Consider the following 17,127-nt stretch of genomic DNA (forward strand, 5'->3'; position numbering starts at 1 on the left):
AAATGGAATAACTGGCTATGTTATACAAGATGGAAATAAAGTCACATTTTATGGTCTCAATGAGAGCATATGAATAGTCCATGTGCTAAAGGCTCGGGCCCAGGGTGCTATTAAGAAGTAATAGAATCTTTCTAAGATGGTAGCTAAAGAGAGGTTCTTAGGTCATCGAGAACATGATCTGGAGGAAGATTATGGGCTCTCAGTCTCTGTCTTTCTTGGCTCACGGTGAAAGCAGTTTGCTCTACCTTACTCTCCCACCAATATCTGACATTCTTGCCAAAGACACAAAAAACTGGCTGCCAGATCCTGGAGCAGAAACCAGTACTATGAACCCAAATGACTCCTTTCTCTTGATAAATTAATTCCCTCGAGTACTGTGTGACAGTTACTTTAAGCTTACTAATATACTACACTAGACATTTTTGAGGCAAAATTGCTTTTGTGAGCTTTTCTTCTGGTCTTTTACTTCTTAGTATCCAAGAGTCTCATTATCTCCTAAAAGAGTTCTCCTAAATCATTTCGGTCCATGTTCATTTGTTAGTCCAACATGATATGCTTTAGCTTTACTTGTTTTCAGGTCTCTTGGTGGTAAAGAAGGGTGGGAATGGTGAAATGGGACCAGAGATAAGACCAGGAAGGTGCAACTTCAAGGAAATAAATGTTCATCAATTCTTTTCTCTGGGTTAGAAACACTGCATATATTATCTAATTCTATTCTCCCAGAAGCACTGAACCATGGGTTGTTTGATTTCCATCAGAGATATGGAAACTCTAAGAGTTTAAGTGGCATTCCTAAAGACTAGAACAGCTACAAAGGAGCAAAGCCAGGTGCTTTCCAAATTCACTTATTCCCGCAGCCCCATCCGCCCACTACCAGGCTTGGCCCTTCATATGTCAATGATGCCCAGATGGATGTCTGTCACCCTTCTTCCCTTTAGGGAAGTTTATTGGCTCATCTGCCCCTCAAGGCACAGTATTCCGGAGAATTCAGTACCTGAAAACTTCCCGACAGCTTTCCCTCATCCCATTTATGTAAGCCACTTCATACCAGCTCTTTCCTCTTACCTTCCATACAATTTTAGGATTAAGCTTCTCAACCTACAGGTTATGTCTGTTCAAGGCACTACAAGTCAGTGAAAGCTTATGGAAAGAAACATCAGTAAGGTCGTCACTAAACTTAGAACATCTTGCATTTATTGTGACTGCTGCTTTGCCAGCTACTCTCCCAAATATTAGCTTATGTAATCCTCACAACACTACACATAGTTTCATAGCTAGTAAACAGCAAAACTAGGGTTGATTTGTGTCTAGAAAATATAACTCCGAAGACCACTGTCTTAACTACTATGCTGGTCATTTATGCCATCTTGGTATAACAATTCCAAATTCCTACGATCTGCTTCTCACTCTTCACATATTTTCATATATTTTCCACATTTGGTAGAAAATCAGGGCATTAGAGGTTTTAATGCTTTTGTTTTCTTTTTGAGTTGTTAGGAATAAAACCCAGGGCCTCATGTGCCCTAGCCAAATGCTATGCCACTGAGCAATGTGCCCAGAGCATTCCAGTGTTGTTTTAGAGCACTTCCTGGTGTGAATCTGAAGGACAGGCTGAGTGAAGACTCTCACTCAATTGTCCTACTCCCCTGTGCCTCATCTGAATAGAAGTAGGATTTAGACCCGTGAAGGATATTACAACAAATGAAGCATCTAATAGGCGGCTTCAAATGATGCCGGAGATCATATTGCCTAAGAAAGAATTTTCTTGCTCAAATTGCCAGTAACATTTCAATAGTATAATGTACCTTTCAGCTTCCAAATTCTGTGCATAGGAGATTCTAAATGCTAAAGCATTTCAAGGGAGGTAAAATACTTTCCTTCATTGCCGAACAGATTCTTTTGCTTTAAACTTTTAAATCAAGAACGCTAAGGGAGTCTTAGGCAAATTGGTGCATTTGGCTCCTCCTGGTACCATGCCACTGTGACCTGAAAAAATGTATCCTCCATCTAGCTCTAGCGCTCCTCATTTACACAGTGAGATTCAAAAATAATTCAATTTCTTCTGAAGGATTATATAAAATTGTTCATGCAAAGATCTGAACGAAAAGATGCTTGGTACATAGTAATACTTGATGCAACACATGTGCACACACACAAATACATACACCCCAAAGAATTCCTATTATTACATTAAAGTCAGCTAAAACTGAGCCACGAGACCTCATTTATATGTGTACTTGTATATGACAATCCATTGTGCTACAACTCCTAGGCCATTCCACTCCTAGTATATAGACCTTCCTTAGCCAAAGATCACTCCAGCAGGATCTGGTAGTTGTACATGAGGGGAAAGAGAAAACAGATAGGAACGTTAGAAGCTCAGGAAATGAATGTATGGATCATCATCCTCCTTTTCTGGGAATCTGAAGTCAAATAATCATTTTCCTTCCTAAGGCTTATGCCATGTGCACCTGAGTTCCTCAGATTTGGTAGAGAAAAGGGCAGGGTTCTCCTTCAAGTCTGATGCAGGAAGGATGACTCTTCATTGGTTATCACACCACCTACGGTGATGGTTTGGGATTGGCGATAACCTAGGAGCCTGAGAGTGAGGCATGGTTAAAAAATATGGCAGCAGACATCTGAGTGGATGCTCTTTAGCACAAAGAATAAACAAATCAGCTTGTTTCCCAGCAATAGCTGGAGAATATAAAACAAAAGGATGCCATTAGTACAGTGCCATCTGAGTAAATGTAAATCACAATGCAACAATAAAAAACATGTTTCTTATAAGGATAAATAATATCTGAGATTAATATTCAACATATTAGAATGGTAAGATAAGAATGTGCAATAGGATAGAGGTGAATGGACAACTTTTTTAAAATCAAACAAGTGTGATGCCTTAGGTGAGCCAAAATTCTGGAAGTGGGGAAATGATTAGCACAACTCTACATAAAACTATCTCAACTCTCAAAGATTCCCTGAAACTAACTGGAAATTAGGTAGAGCTAAAAATAGAGGTAGACCATACCTCATGAATCTGAGAACTAATTTTGATGTGTTTTTAAGTACTTCCAAACCAATCTAAAAAGATTACATAATGTTCCAAGTGCATGGCATTTTGGAAACAGATAAAGCAACAGAAACAGCCCAAAGATCAATGTTTGTCAGAGGCTTGGGCAGAGAAAGTGTGTGTTGTGTGTGTGTGTGTGTGTGTGTGTGTGTGTGTGTGTGTGTGTGTGAGAGAGAGAGAGAGAGAGAGAGAGAGAGAGAGAGAGAGAGAGAGAGAGAGAAAGAAAGAAAGAAAGAAAGAAAGAAAGAAAGAAAGAAAGAAAGAAAGAAAACACATATAGAGTACCAAGGTTTTTCTAGGGTAATGAAATTAGTCCATATGATACTGTAGTAATAGATCCATGTCATCACATAGTTGCTAAACATAGAATAAAAGCTACTACATAAAGTTTTAAACTACAGAGTGTAGATGATAATAATGCATTGTTTTTGCACATCAGTTTTAACACATGCACAACACTTAGCAAGAACTATTCTAATGTAAATTAAGTCTCATAAGGCACAGAAGCACAAGAAATGGATGAGTGCATTCAACAGTATCAAGAAGACACTCATACTTTGAAGCAGACAGAGCGTCAAAGTTCACCAGAACTCTAAACAAAGCATGTTTTCTCTAGAGCAAAATAAAATGAAAGGTAACAGAAAACTATTTGTGTCAGGGACACTTGAAACAACCTAACCCTAAAGTCTCCTTTACTTAAGCTGAAGGACAACATGCAGCAAGGTACTGTTAAGAGATTTTATTTCAAATTAAAGGTACTTTGTGTAAAAAATAAAAATGGAGTAAGTCAGACACAGTAGTACAAACTTGTAATCCCAGCCTTCAGGAAGCAAAAGCAGGAAGAATCTGAGTTAGTGAGACCCTGTCTCCCACAAAAACAAAAGCAAAATGGAATAAAGAGATGAATTGCTTATACAATCTAGAGCGGTTTGTGCAAATTCACGTACATGCCTACTTCCCTTATATGTCAGCATACAGAGAAGCACTCTTAGTAATTGTACAGTTATATGACAGGAAGATCTAGAGTACCTATCTACGTCTGTCTGTCTATCTATCTAAATTTAGCCCTTGATTTATAACCTACATCTCCTTAGCTTTTTAAATGAGGATCTCTACAAGAACAAAAAGGGTTATTTGATAACAAGCCATTGAAAGCAATGTGGAAGGGGGAGGTGAAGGTGGACATGGATCCTCTCATTAAGAAGAACATGATATGAGCTGCCTTGACAGCTGGTAAAGGAAATGAAAGGAAGTGGGTATAGAACAATGCTCTAAAGAATTATCAGGAAACTTTATCCCAGGCCATCAATTTCACCACGGCCTATTACACACTCACATTACAATCCTTTCCACAACTCTGATCGAACTGAGTAGAAGGTGGGGGGCAATGTATAAGCACATCCAATGACTAGTCAGAGACAAAACCATGCTATAGCCTTGCACAGAGGTCTTTAAATTCAACTTGTGGAAATGGCTTTGCACCTAACCACTGTAGAATGAAAATCTTTGGGAGAGGCCAAGGAAACAGAAAGATTATAGTATAGAAAAAGAGTCATAATGATCTGGGCTGTATCGCCAGCTCTAGAGCTTTCTAGTTAAACAGTCCTAGATTAAACAATAAACCCGATGCTCTAAAGTTCATCTTAAGTAAAACGGGAGTACTAATATTTACCATTCAGGATTGGTAAAGGTATTCAAATCATAAGGCCTGAAGAGTCCATGAAAACAGCCATTACAATTGTAATCATGTTTAAGGAAAGTACTGACCTCCTAACAGCAGGGTTACAAAAGAGTTTAGAGAGAAAGAATTCCTCCAAAGTCCTCAAAGGGAGGGCTCCCATATTATCAGTGCCACCCTGTGAATTCCAAGATAAGGGGAGCTTTGCCCTGTAGTACTTAGGAAAACAATTAGGAAACAGCAAGAGATCAATAAATATTAACTGTTACGTTTTGTAAAGCAACTCACAGTGCCCTCACTCATAGCAGGCAGTCTGTCAATGCCTCTTGTGCTGCCTCTCTGGAGTGCGTAAGTCAGGAAAATGCCCTGCCAGCACAGTGGAGGTCAACCTCTGCCCGTGTGGCTCTCAGATGCCCAAGTGCAAGCTTTCGGGAGCCAGGTAAATAAAGGCTAAATATGCCATTGTCAAGTTTAATAAACAGAGAACTGCTCATGGGGGCACCTCTCTTTCCCACTGGCAGTTACAGACAATCTTCTCTCAATTGACTGTAGCTAATTTTAATACAAGGCCAGCTCTTCTCATGTTGCTCTCCATGTTCACCTCCCAAGTCTCCAGTGAGACCTGCTTAGAGAATATAAACCCATATTAATATCATCCTGAGCAAACATAATTAGAAAACTATATCAGAAGCCACAGGAATAGTGCGAGGCTTTCCAAAGCTGCCTATTGAGCATGTGTAATGTGGGCTTGAAACAATTTCCTTTGACTGGGAAGTAACCCTGTTTTCCTTACACCATAGAACTATCAAGAAGACTGGATGTCTGTCTTCAGCTCTAGGTAAGAGTAGAAAAATAGGGCTGGCAACCCAGTCTAGCACTCTGCCTGTAACTCTAAGTCAATTCTGACTGAAGTACATCCCACCAGTTCACCCTGAAAATTGTCCATATCTGCTTTGGAGAACAGATCAGTTTTGACAGAGACTAGGTGGCCCAATGGCTGAAACTATTTACTATCTCTCTTCTGGAAAGTTGTGTCCCCTATCCTAGGGTACCTATAAAAGAGATAGCTTTCAGAACAGCCCCTTCATCCCAGTCAACATTAACAATGATTGCTTTCCCCAGACAAACAGGTGGTCTGGGAAGATGGCCTAGCTGTGATATAACTTGACAGATGACAGAACCCTAATGAGGTCGGGACTCCATGTGGCCCACCATGTGGTTGTTGCTCCCCAAGCACAAAGAGTTCAGGAAAGACTGGATAGATCCTGCATGGTCTGGAAATTACCTTAGGGTCAATCTAAACTTGAAGTGTGAAGATGACTGTGTGGTTTGCATCCCTGCTGACTGAGGCCTCTAAACTTCATCACTCACTTTCTGGGAGTCAACTTTGAAAGCATACTTGGTAACTGAACACAGTGGATCATAACTGAAATCCAAGCCACTCAGAAAGGAGGCTGAGATGTAGAAGACCTCTGTTTGAAGCCCATAGGAGCAGAAAACTCTGTGAGACTCCAAATATCCAAATATCCAGCAGAACTCCACCCTGGTAGAGTTGTTCAGCTGGCATAATGCCAGCCAAGCAAGCTAATAAGCTGAGCAAGCCCCTATATTCAAACTATAATATCAGGGGAAAAAAATCAAAGGTTCACTCTATAGAAAACAAAGATAGAAGTTGATAGTTATTACTGTGTCTAAAGATCTCCAACAAAAAGTAGTCTCCCCTCTGTGGTCTGAACGTGTGACACATGCTCCGGTAAATTCACTGGGTGGTGAGGGTCCTAAGGGTATGTATAAAAAAGAAAATTGCATTTCCGCAATAAAGGATAATGTCTAGGTTCATGCCATAACTTGGTGCTGGGACCAATTTCCTCCCTCTGGTATCTTTCAAGTTCAGTCTTCAGGAGATTGTCTATCCTGTCTATCCAGAGTTCCTATCCAGTGAATCAAAGAATTCCTTCTGCAGAAAATAACCCGAGGAACAACTGACACATGAGTGTCCTAAACTCCATGGGCTCAAAACCCATCATGAAGTTGGCTCCTCTACCTTTCTCATTTCCTGATTTCTGCTGTAATTAAGATACTAATTTGTGACACTAATATATCTATCTTCTTTCTCTTCTGTTCTTGTTTGTATGGTGGGACATTGCTCAAAAAGAAATGTACTGTCTTATGTAACCATAACCCCTCTGTACATAACCTTTACAATCATGATTAAAGAAAAGGTGCTATTGGGAGATGGTGGAACATTTAAGGGGTAGAGCCTAGACAACTGTCTTTAGGAACTGGCTCCTCTGATTCCTGCTCTTCCTTTGTTTCCTGAATTAGGGCCAAGAAGCTTTAAATTTAAATGCATAACCGACTGCTAGCTAAGGCCAGTGAGTTATTCTAGCCTTGGACATCACTAGAACTAAAATAGAAAAGACTCTCAAACTGTTGTTGATGCCAATGTATTATTGTTACACTATCATTATCAAATCCAAGTGGCTCACAGAATCTGATATGATGTTGAACACTGACAGCTTAAAGCACTTTTTTGTGCCTGTTCTGGGGCTTGAACTCAAGGCCTGAGCACTATCCTTGGGCTTTTTTAAGGCTAGCGCTCTACCACTTGAGCCTCAGCACCACTTCTGGCTTTTTCTATGTACGTGGTACTGAGGAAATGAATCCAGGTCTTCGTGCATGCTAGACAAGCACTCTACCACTAGGCCAAACTCCTGGCCCCATAAGGCACTTTCGATGCTTCTTACTTTACTGTCTTAGCCTGCTGAAGTTTCTTGTATCACAATCTGTTTCTGTGCCATAGATGTCCATATCAAGGTCTACTCGATGGTAAATTCCAAGGACAAGCATTGTGTAGTAGGAGGTGTAGGGGGTACTCTATGATTCTTTATCCTGTACCAGCAAAAATAACTTAGTAGAAAGAGAACTAAAAAAATCCACAAGCTGGGGGTCTAGTCCTAGTTTTATTGTAGGAAACTGTCAGTTTCCTAATCTTTGAAATAAGGGATATGCATTTCACTTTTTAGGTTACCAAGAAAATTTAGTAGAAAGAATGTTTGTGAAAAACAACAGTGCGTGAGAAATGTGGGGAGTGGCAGTGCTGCCATCCTGTCACCTTAATTCTCAGCTTTGAACTGCTATTCCAGAACAAATCCAACAGAACTGTACACATATGACCGTCACCATACTACAGCTACCTCTGCTTGACCTCTAATGAAGGTTGTGAGAGAATGCATAAGCTTAGCACATTCTTTAATTCTCTTAAAACACTATGATATTTGAAATAGGAACTGTGGGGACTATGCAATATTATGGTGGAAGAAGAGTATATTATATTCTATGAGACCTAAAGTTATTTTTTTAACCTAGGGAGAGGAAGGGACACTTGTTGATTAAGACTAAGAATTGCACAAAAGCAGGGCTAGCTTGACAGATTCCCATCTGCTGCACAGGGTGCTGGCCTTTTCCCACCTCCAGAGATGTAACTTTAAATCAGACAAGGTATCTGCCATGCCATTAGGTTGCTAAGCCATACATCTTCTTTCTACTGACTTGCTAATAGTTCTTCTTGCCACCTTTCTGGCTAATCCAGAATAACTGTAATGAAATATGGGCTTGTTCTGTCTCTCCCAGCTGTGGCCCCTCTGTCCTCCACTCATCCTGGGGAGACGCAAAGGCTCTGTGTTTGTCACAGGGTGTCCGTTAGAACAGTGAATGCTGTCACAAAGAATGTGACATCCCGAAGAAATTAGAGGAGCCACAAAGAAGCCCTGGAATCTGAGAACCAATGGTCCCTCCTACCCAAACTCCATCAGTAAATGGCCTCTGATTTATTTAGGAGAGACAGAAAGCAGGAGGTTTCCATTTGTTCTAGGGGCCACACTATTCCATGCACATATTCACTTATTGCACAGTATAGAGCATTTGAAGTAGATCAGCAGAATACTGGGTTAAACTGAATGACAATAAACATGATCACACATGTTTTACAGGAGTCATAACTAACTGAAATGGACTGAAAGGATATTTTTTCTAGGTAGAATAATGAAAGACATAGAGCTGGAGGGATTCAAGAAATATAGTTTTAAGTCTTCTCTATTCCTTAGGGAGAATGTGACCTCATATAAACCCTTGTTAGTCTTGAAAAGTTCTATCTATGAATTGTCAAGCCTCTTAAACTCCCGGCATGGATTTTGAAAATTCAGCATGATAAGCTTTGTGGTTACAAAACTTGCCTTGTCTTACTTATCTGGTTTCAGGGTCCAATTTCTCAGCTGGCATCTAAACATTATCTTGCTACCTTGCCCATGAATTCTACAGTGGTGACTGAATGTCAGAGATTCATAATTACTGTGCAACTTGTGCAATGATGGATAGCTATTGAATACATGCAGTTGGTTGTCTACATGGCTTAATTATGGCAGGTACACATTGTATTGCTAATTGATGAGCACAAGTCCATGTCCCAGAAGCCCAACCGACCTAAAAGGAAAGATAAAAGAAAGAAGAGGCATCCTTGAAGGGCCAATTTTAGTATTAGGTCATAGATCTCCTGACTAAGCATATTTCTGTCTTTGATGCTACTCTTCCATTACTGAGAGTTGGCAAGTTGGGATCTAATAAAATTATTTTAATAATTGCCCAACAATTTAACTCCCAATTTTTATAACTTCAGATGGGTAATACAGATTGATTCTGGAAATCCTAGAATGAATCGGTTTAGGATTTCAATTAGTTTAAGATGCTCATGTTTTTTCAGAGTAACAATGCCTTTAGTAAGTGAACTAAAATTTTCTGAGATTTTTTTCTGTACAAGGCATCATATTAACATATTTGTACTTATTTTCTTGGCAATTCATAAATATCTGAAGCTACCGCTTTTGCTTTGTTTTTTATTTTTTGGTGTCAGTACTGGAGCTTGAACTCAGGGCCTGGAGCTGTCCTTGATCTTTATGTATTCCAGTTCCACTTCTGGCTTGTAGTTGGTGACAAGAGTCTCATGGACTTTCCTGCTCAGGTTGGCTTCAAACAACAGCCCTTGTAGCCCTTGAAGCCCTTGGCATTAAACTCAGCCTCTTGAGTAGCTAGAATTATAGCTGTGAGTCACCAGTGCTCAGCGTAAATGTCATTTTTAATCTTCCATTTTATGGATGTGGAAATTGAGCTCCAAGAAAGTGCTAAAGATGAGGATGTCTGGTATCACACAGCAACTTTTCAAGCTAATCGTATGATGATAAAATTATAACGCATTGGGCCAGGAGTTCGGCCTAGTGGTAGAGTGCTTGCCTAGCATGCATGAAGACCAAGATTCGATTCCTCGGTACCATATACATGGAAAAAAAAGCCGGAAGTGGTGCTGTGATTCAAGTGGTAGAGCTCTAGCCTTGAGAAAGTGCAAGGACAGTGCTCAGGCCCTGAGCTCAAGCCCAGGACTGGTTATCTATCGATATATATCGATAGACAGCTATATCACATTGAATCATGCAAGATTGGCTTAGCCATGTTAAATCTTTGCTTGGTGAATGCTATCATATCCTCCACTGGTTGAGATCATGTACACAAAGCCCAATTATATCTACAAATTTAGCAGAATAATGAGGGCTGAGGGAGGAGACAAAGGATGGCAGAAAGATGGAAGGCATGAGCGAGGAAATGGAAGGACCATCCCCACATCTCATGTTGGTAAGAAGACAATGCCATGGCACAGATTTTGAAATATCGGTTTCCCTTTTTATCATCAAGATGAATAAAAATAAGAGCCTGAACATTTGTGAAGGATAGCAGAAGAAAATTAAAACAGCAAATCTTAGTTTTATTCCAAAATCTCATTTTCTTTTTTCTGAGACCTGGACTCAAAATTCAGTATCTGATGCTATTGCTCATTGGCTGGTATTCTATCAGCCAAACCCCTCTTCCAACCCCTCAACTGGTTAAATATGACCTCATTCAGACAGTTATCTTACCTTTACAGGTGACAGTTTCTCTATCTGCAACACCTACTCCAACTTTGTTGGTCTTTTTCCTTCTACATAACTCTTACGTGTTCTCTAAGATTCATCTTAAGGGTCATATCTTCTAGTGAGTCATCCCTACATCTTAGTCAAGTTCTCCCCGTTTTTCCTACTACAATAGCATCACATTATTGTTCGGTGCTTTTCCACTTTCCACAATGACCATGCATCGCTTTAATGAAAAGATTGTGCTTAACTCCTAGTTGTATATTTAATGTGTGCTAGCGGCAAACGAATGAATGAGTACATTTTGGCATTGAACAGGTGGGCTATGTCTGCTTAATTATACGTAGTTTAATTATAAACTACTTGCTTCCTTTGTAAAAGTCAAGACTGGAACTCTGTCTAACAGAGACCTAAACCTGGAAGGAATAACAAAGATAGGTAAGTGCAACCTCTTCCCTGTGTAGTTGATTCAACAGAGGCCAAGGGATTTATGAGCCTTCTCTAAGGACACCTAACTGATCAGGGACAGAACTGGACTAGAATCTAGAATGCCTGACTGCTAAGAAAGGGGTCTTTGCCACCTCATATGAGTTCTCCTTCCATGGACGGTTGAACTTCACTGCCCTGAGAGGACTACATGTTTTCACATCTCTTCAAGGTAAAAACTGTTAAAAGTTAAAGACTGAAATGTGAATTCACATTTCACAAGTTGCAAACAACTTTCAGGGTCTCTGGTCATTCAAGGTATTCAACCATCACTCTGTCAATATGCCTCAAAAATTCAATTATTCCAGGGCACTGCTTACTTTTTCTCAAATAATTCTGTACATAAAGGACATTTAAAAAGAATTAGAGACAGCCTCTTATAGCTGAACGAGCAGTCAAGGACAAATGATACATCACGATTCTCATTTCAGCCACGATAGGGATTTCTAATACATCTTTTCAAAAGGATAAAGTGGCTATTCTTTCCTTTGGTAAAATACACTCACAGTTCACAAAGTATTTTTTGATAGAAATGTTAGCAAGTAATGGCATTTAGGAAGCCCAAAGCCACTGACATGCGGCATAAGGCCCGCCAGCCACAAGGAAATGAAAACATCACTTTGGTGGGCAGAAGTGAGTCCATGTGTCTATCCAATGCTTTAACAGAAACACTACTAGAACACTGGGAAGAACAGAAGCTATGAGAACTGCATGATTTGCCTTCATCCATATATCCCTGCCATCTATTGAATGAATGTTCACTTAAATGTTCATTTAGGTACTGGGTGTACAGCAGTGAGAAAAATTAAACAAACAAAGTTACTCTCTAAACTCATATTCTCATAAGGGGAGACTTGGGAGACAAATAACTCATGCAAAAATAGGAAGTGCCTTGTAGGTTATTTGGAGACTAGGATTACAGAGAAAAATCAAGTTAGGAAGAGGGGGTGTTAGGAAGAAAGCAATGTAAAACAGGGTAATTAGGACAGTGAGACTGAAAGAAAGTGGAAAAGGTAAGGGAATGATTAAAGAAAGCACATGGAGAACAGTGTCCCAGCACAGGGGAGAGTCAGTTCAAAGGACATGGAATGGGTCCGGACATACGTTTATTCAAGGGAGTTTTTGTTTGAATTTGATAATAGACTAGATGTGGAGTTTGGGGGAAAATAAATCAAAAGTAAGTTCAAGGCCTTATAATCTAGCAGTTAAAATGATGGAATCATCCCTAACAGAGATGGAGAAAATGGCGGGAAGAGCAGGTTATTGATTCAAACCCAAAAGTCAGTTATTTGATCTGTTTTGGATATCTCCAATTAGAGCTTTCCTATTAAATATCTAAAAATTATATATACTAATTAGGCCATTGGGTCTACCATGTCAGGAAATGTCTGTAGACTGTATAGATTTTCATCTGTCTTTATCCATTTGTTTAGGCTGTGAGAGAGAAATGACCTCACCACAGCAAGAATAGTCATACAAAGACCAGGCCATAAGGTGCCCAGTGTGAAAAGATGAATAATAAAAAAAGCTCGCTCCCATGGGGGTTTACCATGTGGTAGGCTTGAAGTGCTTTATATATAAGTACTTTAACCATTGAGGCAGCCCCATAAGGTAAGAATGATCATTACCTTCATCTTACAATGAGGAAACTGGGAGAAAGAGGTAAATCAGTTTCCATCTGGTGTATGGTGAGTGGAGAACCACAGTTGTATTTGTTTACTGTTGTACCCCCTTTTCTGTGCCCCCTCACCCTCCCAAAGACAAATAAGATAAAAGAAAAAAAACTAGCAACAATAGCCACTAAAAAGTCACTTGTTTCCTTTTCTTGGCATTTATTTCATAAAGTATCATTTTATATGATGTATATCACCTCTATAATAACAATAAAATGTATATTTAGAAAATAGATAAATCAGAGACTGGGAGTTTGGCCTAGTGGTAGAGTGCTTGCCTAGCATGCACGAAGACCCGAGTTCAATTCCTCGGTACCACATACATAGAAAAAAGCTGGAAATGGTGCTGAGGCTCAAGTGGTAGAGCTCTAGCCTTGAGAAAGTCCAAGGACCGTGCTCAGGCCCTGAGCTCAAGCCCAGGACTGGCAAAAAAAATAATAAAATAGATAAATCAGCTTTACCAATGGCATGTACTTATTTGAGTACAGTATGGATTCTGACTTGGGCTGTGTGGGTCCTGAGTCTGGGCTTCAGCCCCCCTTTTTTTCTTGCTTGCTTTTGGATAACTAGAAAAGAGATGTCATCCAGAGAGGATCCTCAGAAGGATCACCCAGAGGGGTAAAAGGACATCAATGAAATGTGGGTTCCAAGAGGAGGGAAGTGATCACAATGCCTAGCAATGTTTGGCAGGCCAAGAAAGACAAGGACCAAGGACAGCAATATGGAGGATCAAGAGCAACTTAGTTGAGAGGTGGCTAAAAAAGATGGATTGAGGGCTGAAAATATGACTTAGTAGTAGAATGCTTGCCTAGCATGCATAAAGCCCTGGGTTCAATTCCTCAATACCATATAAACACAAAAAGCTAGAAATGGCACTGTGGCTCAAGTGGTAGAGTGCTAGCCTTGAGCAAAAGAAGCTCAGGGATAGTGTCCAGACCCTGAGTTAAAGTTGGACTGGCACTAAAAATAAAAATCTAGATCAACTGGCTGAGTTCAAGAGAAATGAGCAGAATGAATGATATAAATAAGTCATTTGACAACCTTAGTGAGTACTTCGTTATATAGAGGAACATGTAAATGGGCAGGTAGCTAGATATGGGTATGAAATTCACAACGATTTGTTCAAGAATGGCCTGACCTTTGAAATGGTAATCTCTTCTGTAGATCACCTGTATAATAACAATAAAAATATTAAATTACTGAAGTTATTGAGAATGATAAAAAAAAACAAAGACTGCTGCAATGATATACTTAGTAGTCAGGACATGAGCTTAGGTGAGGAAATGGGCTCTCCATCCACTCTAAAAAGAGAGAAGCAGTATCTATAGGCACAGCTGATGACACATAGTATGATGGTAGAACTTGGTGAACAGCCTTCCCCTTCTTGGCTGTTTGCATTCGAGTACTTCAGTTTTCTCATGTAACTTTGTAATTGTATATCTATGAGGGTTGGATGAGTTAACCTGCATAAAATGAGTATGAGGGTCACATAGAGCAGTTTTCATGTCTTCCTCCTAATTGGATATTGCTATTATTAATATTAGTCACTAACATTTATTTAACTCTTACAATGCAGTGACACTGTGCTTGGTAAAGGGTTCTCTACATACGGTCAATGAGGCTTCCATATTTGTGGGAACTTAGTGAGACTTTCTAAGCTCTTCGAAGGAACCTATATGATTGGCTGACCCAATCCATCTTCCATTCCCCTTCCATCCTCCCATTCTATTTCACTTCCCTTCAGAAATATGACATCCTTTCATCCGCCTATGAGAGGAAACTGGAAGAATGAGGGTACCTCAGAGGTCTACTTGGGTATTAGCATCATGGATTTTTTTCATCCCACAGACAGACTATCTTCTGCCTTTTGAAGTAAATATGGATTTCTCTACTGAGTCCCCTTATCAAAATGTGTATGCTCTGAGACACCCCAACTCCCTCTAGGTGAAAAGCTTCAGTGAGAGTATTATCTATTCTATTTTCTCCAGCCTGTGTCTAAGGGAAAGCAGAATTCAATACCTTCTTGCTGATGAATTTTAAGCAATCTGCCCTTGTTTACTGCCCTCTTACACTTTTGAGACCTGGAAATTAAGGCTGCTCTACGTAAGCTAAGATCATAATTTCTTTCCTCTGAGGAAGCAGTTAACATAAACATTGGAATGATCCTGATGTGTGAAAATACGACTACAGGTCCTTCATTAAGAGATGGGAGGGTCCTTAAAGTGAAAAGACAGAGCTACAGGGTGGAGTTTGGGGCGGGGGAGTGAAAGTAGGATAGGCATGGAGATTGCTTATGTACCGTCTAGCTTCTTGGAGCACTTCTACAAGCTAAGTACTACAAGTACTAAGTACTACAGGTGAAGAAAGAGGCTCCAAGAGGTTTGAGACCTTGTCCAGTCAGTAAGTGATTGAGTTCATGTTTGATCCCAAGTTTACTTAAAGCTATACAATCCTTGGCTTATCTTTGACTTTAACTTTAACCATCAAATATCGAAAGTCACAGAAAGCTGTGGTGCGAAACTTAATGATGCCCATATGTTGTTTTGTTTTAAACCTGGAGACATCCCGGAAGCTGTAAGTTCATCAATAATGTCTCTTCAGCTTGTTCAGGTTCCCAGGGCCAGTAGGAGTCAGATGATCTAGGGCTTTGTATGGTATCGCTGGAAGCTAATGTGTTACTTCATAGTCTTGGGTTGCCATCCCCTGGAGTGCTTTGATGTGATCAGTTGTCAGTTTCAGGTCTGTTGTTTCTCTCACCAGAAGCCCAGCCGGTAGAAGATGACAGCCCCAAAGCCCTGCCTGTGTTAAGGGAGCTATCAAACTTGGATAATGACATAAACGAGTCGGTGTTCATTTGGGGAATCTCAGACAAAGCAGCCCAGAGAAAAACCATCTCTGCCGAAGGTTCATTTCACTTGCAACAGGAGAAGCAGCTGCGGCGACTGGAGCCAGCGCACAGGCTGGCGAGAGGTAAAGGGAAGCTGAGGCTGCTGCGTGTGAGTAGCATTTGATGATTTCTCTGCAGCTGGGGACAGGATGCTGGGGCAGGGGCTTGGCTGGGGTATGAGTGTGCATGTGTGGGTTTCCGTGCAGCTGGGGGGAGGGGGAGAAGCGGTGGCTTACACAATTAGCAAGTGCATTTGGGATCTCCCCTCCTCTTCCAAAGGAGGCACGGGAGTGTGCCCACACGCACTTACATTTTCTCCACGGGCTGATCGTAAAGCATGCATGCAAACACCAGGTGTGGAAGATTTTCTGTTGGTTTTCTCTTTTATTTCTTTATCTTTTGCAAGTGGACTGCAGGGCAGAAAGACACCTCATCCCCTCCGAGCTTTCCAGAGCAGTAAGACTCCCCAGAGGGTTTTTTACCCAAGTTTCTCTCACAGACATGTGGGTTGTCTATTGCTCCTCCGGGAGAGGTGTTCATATCTCTTGTGCTGCAAAAGGAGGAGAGGGTGAATCTGGGTCTGTTATCAGTCTGTCTGTAGTAAACAGAACCAAATCCAGTCTGATTTAACCTCTTAATACCATTGAGAGTTCCATGAGTGGAGTCCAGGTGTGGAAGTGTGAGATGCATTCTACTTATCTTCCTAGACTGAAACAAATGTGCAGGTCTCCTAGCATCAAAATCATTTTGAACTTTGCGAAAGTTTTCCTTTGTTCCTTTTGCTTTGTTTTCTTTTGTTTTGAAACCAAGCCTTGGATTTTTGCTCTGAGTGAATACTGAGGTGATTTAAGTTGTAAAGAAACAGAAAAGAACGATTTTGCTTTAAAACCCACACACTGCCAGCAGCAGGTGACTTGTGGTGTATGCTTTAGGTAGAGGTTGTTTACTGTTGCTATATAATATGCCAGACCAAGGGGTGTCTGGTTATCAACTTGCTAGTATTCTGGTGTATACACAGACACACACAGACACACAGACACAGACACACACACACACACACACACACACACACACACACACACACACACACACACACTTTCTTTTGAGGCGTGGACCTTCCTGAGTCTCATGCCTGGGCATCTGCAGTCAAAGTAAACTAGTTTATCTGCTCCAGGAGGAGGAAATGAGGGGGAGGTGATCATTTCATGTATCCTAAGAATCAGCTTTGAGCAGCTGTGCATGAGAGTGAAGAGTCGGATTGGGATACACAACTACGTACGGTTACCTGGGAGGCCAGGGCCCTGCTCCCAAGTTGTTATGGGGCACATGATGAAGTATGGAGCAGGGTAGTGGGGAAAGGAAAGAATTATCTT

At 40.6% G+C, this 17,127-nt stretch overlaps 1 long non-coding RNA gene across 3 annotated transcripts in view; it reads left to right on the plus strand.

Moving 5' to 3' along the window:
* The first annotated feature begins 11,278 nt into the window (after positions 1-11,278).
* LOC150051893 (uncharacterized) overlaps positions 11,279-17,127 on the plus strand; it is a 52,417-nt gene continuing 46,568 nt past the window's right edge. For 2 of the 3 annotated variants that reach the window (XR_016538456.1, XR_016538458.1), the window contains exons 1-2: positions 11,279-11,366; positions 15,628-15,863. This is a non-coding gene — a long non-coding RNA (uncharacterized LOC150051893). The remainder of the gene's footprint in view (positions 11,367-15,627; positions 15,864-17,127) is intronic. The other variant, XR_016538457.1, reaches the window with a different exon arrangement.

This window comes from Megascapheus bottae, chromosome 17 (genome assembly GCF_031878675.1).
Source record: "Megascapheus bottae isolate mThoBot1 chromosome 17, mThoBot2.hap1, whole genome shotgun sequence".
Classification (NCBI taxonomy): domain Eukaryota; kingdom Metazoa; phylum Chordata; class Mammalia; order Rodentia; family Geomyidae; genus Megascapheus; species Megascapheus bottae.